Below are 13,479 nucleotides of genomic sequence, written 5' to 3' on the forward strand. Positions count from 1 at the left end.
TAATGAACCAATAGGACTTCTGAGTTTAAAAAAATGAAAAAAGAAAAAAAAAAAAACAAGTAGCTTAATTTCATATTTGCTATTGATTAGTTCTGACAAAGAATTTAGTGGAAGCTTCTAGACAACAAATTCCACATTTTGAACCAATGAGTAAATTAACTGTCATCCTCTCTTGTCCATTATCCTTAGATAATTAACTATTTTCCAATGGTTAGAATACTGAACTTCTACTGGTTAGAATACTCGTTCCTAGTAAAAAAAAAAAAAAAAAAGTATTGGTAAGAAATTAAATCAGAGCAGATATAAACAGAAATAAAAGCAACAATAACAATAACAACAAAAGATCAAAGGATCCACTTCTTTCAAAAGTTTAACATTTTAAACATTTTTTTATGTTGGTGGTGGTGATTTTTGAACAGATATGCGTATGGCAGATAATCCAAAGAATTTACACCAAAACTTCCAAAATCTCTACCCCCTGCCACTCTTGTATCTTGATGAAAAATAGGCATACTAAACAAAGTGCTTAATGAGACAAGAATGGATGTAACGTGGAAAAATCTTGAATAAGGACTTCAATAGCTGAGTTTGAATTTCAGATTCAGAGACTCACTACACCTTCAGGGAGATGTGCACTCTCTGCAAGTCCGTTTCCACACCCACACATCACACAGGACAACTTCACTCCGCAGGACTGTAGTGAGGATTTAATATGATGATGTCTTCAGGATCAAGTCCTATGGTTATTTGCAATACTAGGTGCTCAATAAATGTCAGTTAATTGAAACTAAAAACTGATTTACCAATAATCTGTGGGGAGAGTGAACTAATAGGATCCCCTTCAAGATGACGTACATGTTTAGAAACAAAATTAAAAATAAAGGGAAAGGGGTTTTAAATTATTTAGAGGTTGGTCTACACAAAATCCACTTTCTATATTATAGAACTGGAGATAAAAAGAGATAAGAGAATCAATCAATCAATCAATCAATCAATCGATCGATCGATCACAATGTGAAATTGCTCAGTCATATACCCAAAGGGTTGCCAGACAGGACAAGCTGTGGGGTGAGGGGAGAGTATTGTCCAGAGAAGGTCTTACTTTCAACAGACTCACAGAGGACTTGGGCCTCGGTTATAAGTGGGAGTTCCTCAGACAGATGTGTTGAGAGGAAGGAGAGACAGCAGTGAGCATACCAGACAGACAAAAATTATATGTATTCACGTAACGTAACTTCAGAATAAAATAGTTTCATACATTTACCATGAAAAACAAGGGACACATCATAGATGAATAAAACTAGCCCATTTGTAATAGATAATTTTAAGTGGAGAAAAATGTGATAAGTAAAATATATGAATAAAGCTCTCAAATCATGTGCTCCAGAGGAAAGAGAATCAGAATTCCACGGCCTGGGTCAGGTCTACTTCTGCCAGCCACTCACTACCTGTGTGATCTTAAGTAAAGCTCTTCACACTCTGAGCCTCAGTTTTCTCATCTCTAATAACCAAGAGTTGGCTTAGCAGATCACTAGGGTATCTGTTAGCTCTGAGAGCCATAGGATGCAATGAAAACTGGAGCTCCACTTCCACATACCTATTACTAAAACAGACCAGGAGAGTATCCAGCTCTTACCAAACAAACAAACAAACAAACAAACAAAAAACCCACTTTTTTGAAAACTCACTTCACAATACAAACAATTATATATACCTAAATTTTATGTATGTACATATACACGCATGCATGAGCTTATTACTTAGGGGAAAAGGACACTGGATTAAGGCACACCTGGTTAAGGTGGAAGGGGATGGAGAGAAGGAAAGGAAGAGGAATTTGAAATGTCTGCAGAGCTCATCAGTGCCCTGACACCAAATGATTCAAGGACATCTTTGGCTTCCATTCAAACAGTCGTTCTGTTGTAACATGACAACAATCTAAAGAGTCACAGCTGGACTCTGGAAAACCTTGTCTGATTATTCTGTTCTAAGGGTAACAGAACAGAACATCAGCTCTCAGATGGCTCGGGGTTGGATGACACAGGACCATTTCAGAATCAATCCTGTCAAAGCCAGAGGCCCAGAGGAGCTGCTTTACACAGCGTCGGTAAAAGACGGGATTTGTTGTTAAGTTGCTCTGGTGTTAAAAAAAGGCTGAGCAAGCAGTTTTGAGAGGTCACAGCTGAAGCTGAAACAAAAAGTGAACCTTTGTGCTCACACATTCTGATGGGATGCATTTCTAACATCCTTCCTCAGTTAGGAGTTTCTCAGCCCAATGCAGAGGACAGGTCTCTCCATCACGGATAATCACTTACTCACATGGCTAACATCTCGTCTGCTCAGGTCCCACAGAAGTCTGATGCCACAATGGATGTTACCAATGACACCACCCCATGTAGAAATAAGGAGACACCCCTGGTCCTTATCAGACACACCCTTTGCTCTGGATTAACCCCTGCATCACCGCAATCTCCAGCCATCAGGACTCACACATCACCGACTTAGCTGCTTATGCTTAAGGAAGAGTTAAACACCACAGCAATAGCACAAGATTAAAATCATAAATTTCTTTCAGAAGTGTGAAGGTTTTCCCCCAAATGCCTTCTTCCACCATGGCTCTTCAAACTAAAGGAAATCCCCCTTAAGCTGAGGCACAGATCAGTAATTTTCACGACTTCCTCATGATCTTCAAGGAAAGCTCTATCACAAGTGTACTCGTCATCTTTACAAGGTCCCCACCCCAACTCTTCATCTTTCTTTCCTTGACCCCCATAAAACTCTCCAGAATCATTGGACCCCTAATGAATTGACCCCGAGCCATCTGAGAGCTGGTGATCCCAAAATATTTCCAAGAATGAATTTTTCTCTTTTCACATATAGACTATGAGCTCTGTGGACTTTGTCTTAGGGGAGGCAAAGAAATATTTTCCCTGCTGCCAAACCAGTAAGTTTTCTTTTCCCCTCTGAATTTCTGTAGGCAATTTTCTAGACTAAAATTCACATGCACGGTGTAAATTTTCGGGAGCATTCCTCCAGGAAAGCCAATTTCTCATACACCTTCCCACAAACACTGACCACATCCTGACCAGAGCTAAGCTGTGTAATGCTAAGCAGACCTGGGCCCACGGGGAATGAGATGCCACATTCAGGACAGCTGTCAGCACTCGTCCACCCCTGCCCTTCCACTCAGCTCTTCCCTGCAGTTGTCCAGGAGTGAGGTTTGGAGGTAAGTGGACAGCTTCGGACCACAACAACCAAGGAGAAAAGTCACTTGTCATTTAACTGCTGCTTTGCAGATACTTTGTGGAGGTTGGCCACTGTCTGAAACGGTTTTATTTCTATTTAAAGCATTGCTTTCTAGCCCTTTTCTCTTGAGATCATTGAAGAACATCTTACACATCCCTACATACTCCCGGAGAATTCTAGAATACCATATACACACACTTTATTTTTAAGAAACTGGTGCCAGACAAAAGCTTTTCTGAAGACAGAAAAGCAGCAGGGTGATGACTTCTGATGCATTTAGCAAAAATTTAAGTCATATTCATGCCAACAAATTTTACTCATTTATGGATCCATTCAAGAAACATTTTCTGGAGCATCTATTTTGCTCAAAATACTGTGGCAAACAGTGCAGTTGATATAAAAATAGAAGAGACAGCTCCTCCCCTCAAAGAGTTAATAGTTGTGTGTCCATGCATGGAACGTTTAGTGTCTAGACTTTTGGAATAGAAATAATTACATGCATTTCCAAAATGCAGAAATATTAATGTTTAGGGGTGCTGTTATTTAAAGAAGTAGTTATCACTTTCAGATAACTGAAATGTAGCAAGATTAACCATGCAACTGATTTTTAAAGATCTTTTACCAAACCATTGTAGGTCAAATTACACACTGAAAGAGCGTTTACGTGTTATTTTTATCATGAGCCTGTTTTGTAGATGAGGAAACTGAGCTGTAGAAGGAAAGTGGTCCATTGGTGAAAGCTTACATATTGTGCCCAGAGGAGTCTGTGTTCCAAATTCATGACTTTTTTACTCTGTAGACATAATTCTAATTAGTTTCCTTATCTGAAATTGGAAAGAAGAGTTCGTTATAAGAATCAGATGCAATAATTGCTACAAAGTCAAAGAATTAGTAAAGGAAGAAACCGGAGAAAACAACATTAAAAACATCCCAAAATAAAGACATCGCCCGCATCACAGAATCTACAGCATCCTGGTGATGTTTAAATTATGGGCAATTACTATGCACACTAATAACCCCTCAGCTTTAACTGCATTCCTATCTATCGTTCTCATTCCCTCCCCAACTCTCTGCCCCATTCGGTCAGTTCTGCAACCTCTCTCGTTCTTTCCCACCTCAGGGCTTTGCTCATGCTGTTCTCTCTGCTTGGAACTCTTGTCCCCATTCTTCACATAGCTACATTCTCTTTCTCCAAAATTCCATTTATACAGTAACTGTTACTGGACGGGCATTCAGCCAATAGTTGCTGACTAAACAAATGAAAGAATAAATATCTATAATGTTATCCCCATGTCTTTCAGAAAAAACTATCTTTAATATATTCTGTTTAAAAAGTAAAGAGTGAAATACATACAACATGTCCACCAAAAATGTTTAGAATCAGTCAGTCTTACTAAAAGCAGCAGCAACTTCTGGTAATTGAAACAATTCTTATTTTCTGGAATGTAATACGATCACCACTGAACTACTAGCCCAATGTAGTCATTTCTCTGGAAACACACATTTTCCATGTAAGGTTTGATAACAGTGTTCCTGTGCAGCCTTTATTTTTATGGAAGCTACAAGCCATCAACTTTGGGTACCTGAGTTCATATTTTAGTGAGAGAATAACGGCCTATTAATTTCCAATTAATTACATTAAAGGCAATACCAACCTTATCATTAAGGTTAGGATTGGAGTTTTAATAAGATTAAAAGTTCTTTAATGCAATTTTATGTATAGAATAGACCACAGGTCAAAGGGATCAGATGGTATGATTGTTTTTATAATGTAACTCTCAACTACCAATGAATTAATTACAAGTTCATTTTTATGATCCTTAGACACTCAGATAACTGAGATTTTACAGTAGAAATTCAAACCCACATTTGTGTCTTCTCAATGATTTGTCAATCCACGTTGCTGAGTTCGCAAGTCTAAAGGAGGTTCCTCTGGGCCCCACTGTGTTGCCGATTAACCTGGAATGGGAAGCACTGAGCTTTGACACCCTTAAGAGCCACCAAGATTTTGTGACGGAAATTAAGCTGACTGTTCTGTCAGGGCCGTGAGAAGCGGAATCAGAGCCAGCCTGTTCCTGCAGTGATGTGCTGGCTCAACAGAGCTGAAGATCATAAAAGCGAATTTGGTGGATAAAATAAGTATAAATCAAAACCATGTGGGAAGAGATACTGTGCAAAAGCATGACGTTTCACACGTGACTGATCCGGCGCCGGTGCATTGGCCGAAGGTTCGGCAGCCCCTAGAGGAGAGGAGGGCTTACTGCCCTGCGGTTACGGTTCCTGCCGCTTCCAGTCTAATGGGCCTGCTCCCTGAACACCGTCTGCCTTACTTGGTGTTTCAAGTAATGGAGTTACAGGGCCTTGGCAGTGTATATGTCCTCGAGTGAGGCTTTTCACGATCCAAGTGCCATTCCTCACGTAAATTAAATACCTGAGTTCTTCAAATGTCATCTTGGGCCAATACACATATTCTCTACAATCTTTTAAACAACACTTCAAGATAGATGTTATTATTTATGTTTTGCAGATGAGAAAAACCAAGGCTCAAAGAAAATTAATTTATCCAAGACTGCACAACTGGTAAGTAGGAGAGTGAGGATTTAAACCCACCTTCTTTATAATTACACTACTTCCTTGCCTTCTACCATTGCTGATAGAATCCCCATTCTTGTTGAGGAACTTATTAGGTATTTTCTGCTAACAGAAGATATTTTACTTTTATAAAGTACAAATTAAAGAAAATCTCAAAAAGCATATACAGAATAATCCTATAATGCTGACACCAACAAATAATAACTGTACCTGAGACTATGTCCTGGGTTTCCTGAGCCAAACATGTCTACAAGTGTCATTTTCCAGCCAGACGTCTGGCCAAGCCCTGCCTCGTGTTGACGATCTGCAAAGGGGAGTAGCTGGCAGTGACCGCTGTGGATCAGTGAAGCAGCCACGCTGTGAGCTGAGAAGCAAATTCTTTTTCAAGTGGTTTTTATGCAAACACTGAAATAGATTTGTATTTTCTATAAGTTTCATTCAAGAAAGCTCTTTAAGGTAAGAAGCCTTTGCAAAATACCTTATAGATTTCTAACTTTTGTTTTTGCTTATGTTTTTATCCCCTGACCTTGAAAGGTGTGTGTGTGTGTGTGTGTGTGTGTGTGTGTGTGTGTGTGTGTGTGTGTCTGTGTGCCCGAGTTTGTCTGATTAGTAGATAAATATTCTATGGAGGAATACATTTCTTACACATTATACTTACTGTATACCTGGATGATGAATTTAAAAATTAAGAAATGTGGTCCAACATCACAAAATAGCCATTTGACTAACTTTGCACTGAATTAAATGCTTGTTTGTCCATTATATCCAAAGACACATGGTCTTTATGCATAGTGAAATAAAAGAAATGCAGAATTTAGGTTCCTGCCTCTACACTTATCATCTCTCAGAGACTGTGTGGTCATTTGCAAAGTAGAGATACCTGAAACACCAAGTTCAGAAACTTACACTGAAGCTCAAATGAAATCATTTGTGTGAATGACCTTTTGTAAATGACAACGCCCCAGAAGCCCTCAGAATAGCCAGTGTCTTGTCTATCTCAGAACCTATCTTATGCCATCATAACAGACTCCACTTAGCAAGAGTTTCTGTAGCTGCAAAAGGTCGTGGTGTTGCTGAATGTACATTTCTTTTTTATGTTTTAAATTTGGAGAGGTCTTTTCCCCGAGGAGTTACCAAGGTTACAATTCTGGTGTGAAGACACAAGTAAGTGGGGGAAGGCTGTTCACAGTTGTGGAGGCTGCCGTGCTCCTGCACAAGGAGAGAAGTTAATCTGGTGGTGTTAAATATTTGCCAAGAAAGCACAGAGTGTGAGCATGACTTTGAAAGCAAGAATGGTGTGTACCGAGCCACTTCTGGGAGGGCCCTCACATTAAGGTCAGTTGGACAGAAAGCCTGAAGGCCAGGAGGAGGAAGTATGATGTCCATATTGAAATGCCCAGGGTAGGGGAGGAAAACCCTATTCATGTTGCATTAATATTTTCAGAAACTTTTTAGATAATATCTAGGCCTATAATGAGTACAGTGTGGTTAGGAAATGAGCAGTAATGAACAGTGTTGAATCATTTCATCTTCTAAGAAAAAAATCAAGAACAAAGTCTAATGATTATCCTTAGCAAGTAAAATATTGCAGACCACAAAATGGTTTGCCATTCTAATCCATTTCAAGCATAAACCAACACATATTTGCATGCACACACATACCCCTACACAAAAACCATAGTCAAAGCTGAAAGAGTTAATTTAAGCCTTAGAGAATACCCGCTTTAAGCACTGGTTCAAAAGCTCTTAAATAGCAGAAAAATCAATATACTTTTATCGGACTTCAGTGTTTATAGAAGCAATACAAAACAGGATTTTGTTAAATGTATATATTACGCCAGATCAAACTGTAAGTTAAAACATCTGTGTCCAAGTTAATCTCAGATACAGCATGGAGATTATTTGAATTGTGTGTTTCCTTTTGTGACCTTTTTAGATGTGGCTTTTGGAGGGGAAAGGCGGGGGATAATTTTCCTAAGCTTTTAGTTGCCTGCAATAGTGCCAACAGTTGAACATAACAGCAATACTTTTCTAAGTTACCCTATGAGTAACAAAAAAAAGAAAGAAAACCGCTTTAGTAATTTCAAAATACTGTTGTATAGGGAATCTTAAAAAATAAATTATAGACACATAAATATAGGTATGTGGATCTAAGATTGCTACAGGCTATCCATGACATAAAATTTTCAATTAAAACCACTTTTATGAGCAATAATCACATTCTGAAAAGGCACACACAACTTGCTAGTGGATTATACAACTTCCCCGATGAACAAACCTTAAAACATAAGCAAATAGAATGTACTTAGTTTAACTTGCACTGATGTTTTTAACACAATATAGTCTTATAGAAAATGTCTTAGAGTTAGTTCTTGTTTAGAGGAGACAAGAAAACAAAAACCGAAGTTGATAGAAAAGCTTTCTTTTTTAGACCTGTATTTAAGGGATCAGACATCTGTAAATCATATCCATTTTGACTGAAACAATAAATTTGATTCAATTCTGAAATTTCATTTCAAAAGTGTAAGAGAGAAATTCATGGGACCCCTCAAAGTAACTGACAAAGCTGGTCTCTGAAATATGTCAGGAATACATTAACACCACGGAAAAATAACAGCAGAGCCAAGACAAAGTCACAATGGCCAAATGTCCTGAAAACAGGGCTCGACGAAAGGAACTTGTGGGTCTAACATTCGTGATATCTTTGGTAAGTAACTGAGACTTGTGATTGAATTCCCTTAATAAATATTTTCAGTGTAGTAATTCTACTCCTTCTTCGTTTAGTTGATCATGTGCTGGGCAGAAGACAGGAACCCAAGATTGAGAAGACTGAATTGCAGATGTACCAAGTGAAGCAGAATCATTCAACAATCTACAAACATGCATTGAATATATACTATGGACCTTACATATACTGTGTAAGATGCAATGGTGATAGCCTACGCCCCAGTAAAAACTTACTCACCATTAGACCTTTATTCCTTTCCTCAAAATCATGTTCCCTTTTATACTGCAGAATATACCTGTGCAGAATCACAATTTAGTCACTTTATGTCATCAGTGAGTTTCATAAATTAGCTAACAGTTTCTGCCTAGTGTGACTACAAGCAGAAAGCCGGTTTCATAAATGTCTGGAATACAAAGAGATCTAGGGGATGAGAACTGTGCATTAGATTCTTGAGAATGAATGAGTAAAAATAAAGAATTGAGAGCAAGTCACTAATAGGGGGAATGGAAAGATAATAATGATGAATTCTGCCTATTTTTCAGCCAGCCCTGATAATGACACACGGCCACCTCTACAGCCTACGTCTAGGGCCCACCCTACCTCTCCAGAACCCAGTTTTACTGGCTGAAAGGCCTGGCTATCCATCCTGGATTACCTTCTTCCCAGGGTACAAGAAGATGGATGTGGTTCTACTTCTAGGAGAACATAGTTAGCAAGTGCTTTTTATCGAGACCAGACAAATATTGGGCCTTTTGGAGGTTGGAAAAGTGCCTTCATTCTCAATATACCAAAAGGCTGCTCTGAATTAAGAAATGTGTCTCTCGGAGTGTCCAGTTCACCAACAGAAAAGAAAACAGACCATCGGGGGGATCTGGTTCCTTCCATCCTTGGATACAGAATGTTAGACCCAGTTCCTCCTATGAGGGGCCATGTGATATTAATATTAGTAAATATGAGTAATATTAAGCCCTTTTAACATGATGCCATTATCTTCATTCTCAAGACGTTAAATGGTGATCTAAAGGAATGGACATATCTCTAGCAGGAAAGGAAACTGAGATTCTGATTCATGACTTAAAGCAAGTAAATAGAATGAATTGAAATTAATTCCTATATAGAACAATTTTAAGGACATCCCTTTCCCCTATGATACATATCAGTGTTCTTTTATTTTAAAATAATTTTTGGTTGATTGTGAAAGTTATACAGGTATAAAAGCTTTTTGTTTGAGACTTAGCATATTTTAACAGTAATTCCACAACTCAGTTATAAAAAATATTAATATTTTGGTATTTTTATTTTTAGTTATTTCTCTCATCATGTACATATTTGTTACATGTATCTACTGATATTTATGTAATCACTGATTCTCTGCCTTGTTCCATAAAGCACTTGGGGTGACCATACAGTGAACATTTATTATTGATTTTAAATGTCAGAGTAGGATCCTTATCTCATTGGCAAATATTCGGATTCATTACATTAGATTAGGCCTGAATTCTATGAGTTTCTCTGCAAACTCTGTGATGTAGATGCCACATGACCAAAATGGAGGGGTGGTATACCTTCTTTTCTGTATCAATCCTGTAACTCAGGTGGAATCAAATCCACCTTTCACCCGTTTTTGTAAATACAGCTTTACTGGAACACAGACATGCCTATTTGTCTTTGTACTGTCTATAGCTGCTTTTGTTCTACAAGGCAGCATTAAGTTGCAACAGAATGACTGCAACAGAGGCTGCAAGTCCTGCAAAGCCTAAAATACTTACAGCCCGCTGGCCCTTTACAGAAAAAGTTTGCTGACCCCTCCCACCCCCAATCTAATTCACAGAAGAAAAATACTGTGCCCGTGTCTAACTGTTCCCTCTTTCACACTCACCTTAACTTGCTCAGGTTTTCAATGGTCATAGTATGAGTTTCCAAAGCACTATGTCCCCGTTGAAGGATGAGAGGTTTAGGGACACTCTAGGTTTTTGTTTTGCATTTTGCTTATTTATCCTCAGTTGCAAGGTAGGTCTGTAAGGTGTCGAAGTGTCAGAAGGGCAGTAGGTAAAGGCAGTGTAATGGAAACAGTTTTGATTTGGATAATAATCTAGAAGAGTCTATCCAGGTTCTTGCTGAGAATATTTGAGGACAGATACCTCTAACCTCAGCATCTTCAAGGAACCACTTTTTATTGGCTCTAACTACCTGCCAGCAGCTGGTCAAAGTCTGCCTTTCAGATCATGTTCTAAAGTAACTGCCAGTTCTTTTAATTATCCAAATTGATTCTATAGAGGGAGTACCTCTTCCGATGAGAATGGAGAAAGCCACAAGAGGTTCTTTCCCTGCCAGTGAGAAAAAGCCAAGTGATCACAAACAGTGACTCTTCTTGAGCTCATCCTAGAGCAAATGTAGCAAGGCAGCCAGGTGAACCAGGACCAAAGAAGTGACCAGCCCTCTGAAGGCAGACCGGATGCAGAACTACGTCACCTTGGGCAGAGCGTGGGAGGAAGCGGTAACTGCCCTAAAAGCAGCTAAGAAGGAAACCGCTAAAACCTTCACAAATTCTTAAAGTATGAGGAGGGCATAGCATTGTAATAACTAGAAGCCACAGATGACAGGGGAGCCTGCACTGACAGCGAGCCCTTCTCCACGCAGACCTACCCAGTGCTCATTAGAAAGGCTGAGGACGACCAGGAGACGGGAGAGGGCCCCTAGGTGGCACACACATGTAAGGGGGCAGCGTTAAACCCACTCACTTCCCTGGACCCTTCTCTCCGAGGAAGGAGAGCCTTGAGCCCCTAAGGGGGCAGGAAATGCTTCACCTATCAGAACCAAGGCAAAGATCCATCCTTCCAGCACGTTTCACTGTAACCTCAAATTCCACGTGTCGCAAACAGCTCTCGTCTCTTCCTCTGGACGCCTCCCTCGTATTACCTAACAGAACGACGCCGTGCACACCACAAACTCTGCAGTTCCTCGTGACTCCTTCTATCTGACATTCATTCCTGAAAGTGAAATTAGTTCTTCCTAGATATTTCTCAGATCTAATAAAAGAGCCTTTTAATTCGCACTGTTATGCTTTAGTTCAGGCCCTCGTCATCCTCTCCAAGCGTACTACACTAGCTTCCTAATAAACACCGGTGTCTTCAGTCTCTTTGCCTTCCCCTCGTATCACATTGATCAATTTCTGTCCTTTCTTAAAATTCTTCAAAGGCTCCATATTCTACAAGATAAAGCCCGAGGTCCTCCGCAAGGGCAGAAAACACGCCCACCTATCTTTCCAAATGCGTGTCCCTCCACGCGTGAACCCCATGCCCCAGTGACCCTGAACGATCAGCCATCACACCAACATCCTGCAGCTTTTCCCACCTCAGTGCGCTATGCGGTCAGCCGCTCATCCTAGTATGTTCTCTCCCACCTTTTCTACCTGGTAAACTCGCATTCACCTTTTAAGATTCAGCTTAAGCGTCTGATCTGTGAAATCACCCCGAGTACCTCCCAGCGCCCTGACATGCTGCCCACTGATGCCCTGCTAAGCTGTGAGCCTGCAAAGCAGAGGTACTGGTGGCCTGTGACTTATTCCTATCAGTCACTCCATCCCCTAGAGCACAGCAGATGTTCAATATGTCTGCGGACTAAATTTTAAGTTGGAAATGAAGACATAGACATGACAACTTTCTCCACATCTCAGTTTCAATAAATGATTAAATGTCAAAGTGATCACCAATGGGACACAACCCAGCTCTCCAATTTCAGACGAAACATGTTCTTTTGTTTCTATTTAAGATCCTAAAGGGGACTTTAGGGAAGGGCAGCTGGTTTCTCTTGTTAGTTTAGGAAAGAGCAAACCCCAATAAAAGCGTTTCTAGATGGTTTTTGCCACCACAGCCATTGGTAAAGTTGATGTGCTTCATGGCAGTGCTGGGATTCTGTGCAAGCTGCTTTTACCCACCTCTGTAAACATGCTTTTCTCTAGGTCTTACCCACCGTGAGTAATTCCTGAAGGGTGTGTGTTCAGTGATAGCATTCCCGAGTCCAAGCACAGGCTATGCTTTACAGAAAAACAATGTGGTGATGATCACCATTTAATTTCCACTGTCGCATATTTGTTTCAGCAAATTTCAAAACATTTCCCAAGGGATTTTAAAGAAAGTCACCAAGTATGTTTAACAAAACAACATATGGAATGCTAATTTTGTTGTGATGCTATACTCTAATACAGCAAGAAACAGACTTTTAGTAAAATCAGCAGATTTGCAAACATTAAGAAACACTGAAAACTATCAAGGTCAATTTAAAAATTTATTTGAAAACAAATATTCCTAGTTTTGTCAGTTCTAGTAATTTCCCACTAGGGATTCACTGCACATCAACAAATTTTCACTACGCAAATTTTGCAATAAAAGTAAATAAATAAATACATTCATTTCAATACAGGGCCAAACAGTGAGGTTTGGAGGGTTGGATGGAAATAACCAACTTGTCTCTATTTGTATAATCTCTACTCAGGAATTTAAGATTGTTGGTGTATAGGATTTCCACTTGAGACACATCACTTCTCAGAGAGTTCCCAGGAGTTCTGAGCTTGCTGTGATGGAGTATGCCTGACACTGTTAACTGTGTGAGAATGATTCTGCTCTGTGTAGAAACAGCAACCCTTACACACCAGTTTTAAAAGTTATACAGGTAATCCCTGTATAACACGGTTGTTAGATTCCTTAAAAATGCGATGTTATGTGAATCAGGGTTATATGAAACAAAGAACTAGTACAAAAAAGGGGGTTAGGTTCCAAAATTTTTTTAAAAACATACTATGATATTTTTATAATTAAGACAAATATCTTTATTAAAGCAATTTTCACCAAAAGTAGAACATATTAATATGTATTAAATAATGTTTTCTTCAACATCACTACTAAGCACCATTA

The 13,479-nt window shown here is 39.3% G+C and overlaps 1 protein-coding gene and 1 long non-coding RNA gene across 2 annotated transcripts in view; one reads left to right on the top strand and one right to left on the bottom strand.

The window, feature by feature from the left end:
- Positions 1–13,479, bottom strand: part of SUGCT (succinyl-CoA:glutarate-CoA transferase) — an 866,747-nt gene that overhangs the window by 411,637 nt on the left and 441,631 nt on the right. The gene's annotated exons all lie outside the window — the stretch shown is intronic.
- On the top strand, positions 6,053–11,502 carry LOC141573182 (uncharacterized). Its single transcript, XR_012498849.1, has 3 exons — positions 6,053–6,294; positions 8,623–8,756; positions 9,109–11,502. It is a non-coding gene; the product is annotated as an uncharacterized LOC141573182 (long non-coding RNA).

The sequence above is a fragment of the Rhinolophus sinicus genome, linkage group LG09, assembly GCF_036562045.2.
Source record: "Rhinolophus sinicus isolate RSC01 linkage group LG09, ASM3656204v1, whole genome shotgun sequence".
Taxonomy (NCBI): Eukaryota; Metazoa; Chordata; class Mammalia; order Chiroptera; family Rhinolophidae; genus Rhinolophus; species Rhinolophus sinicus.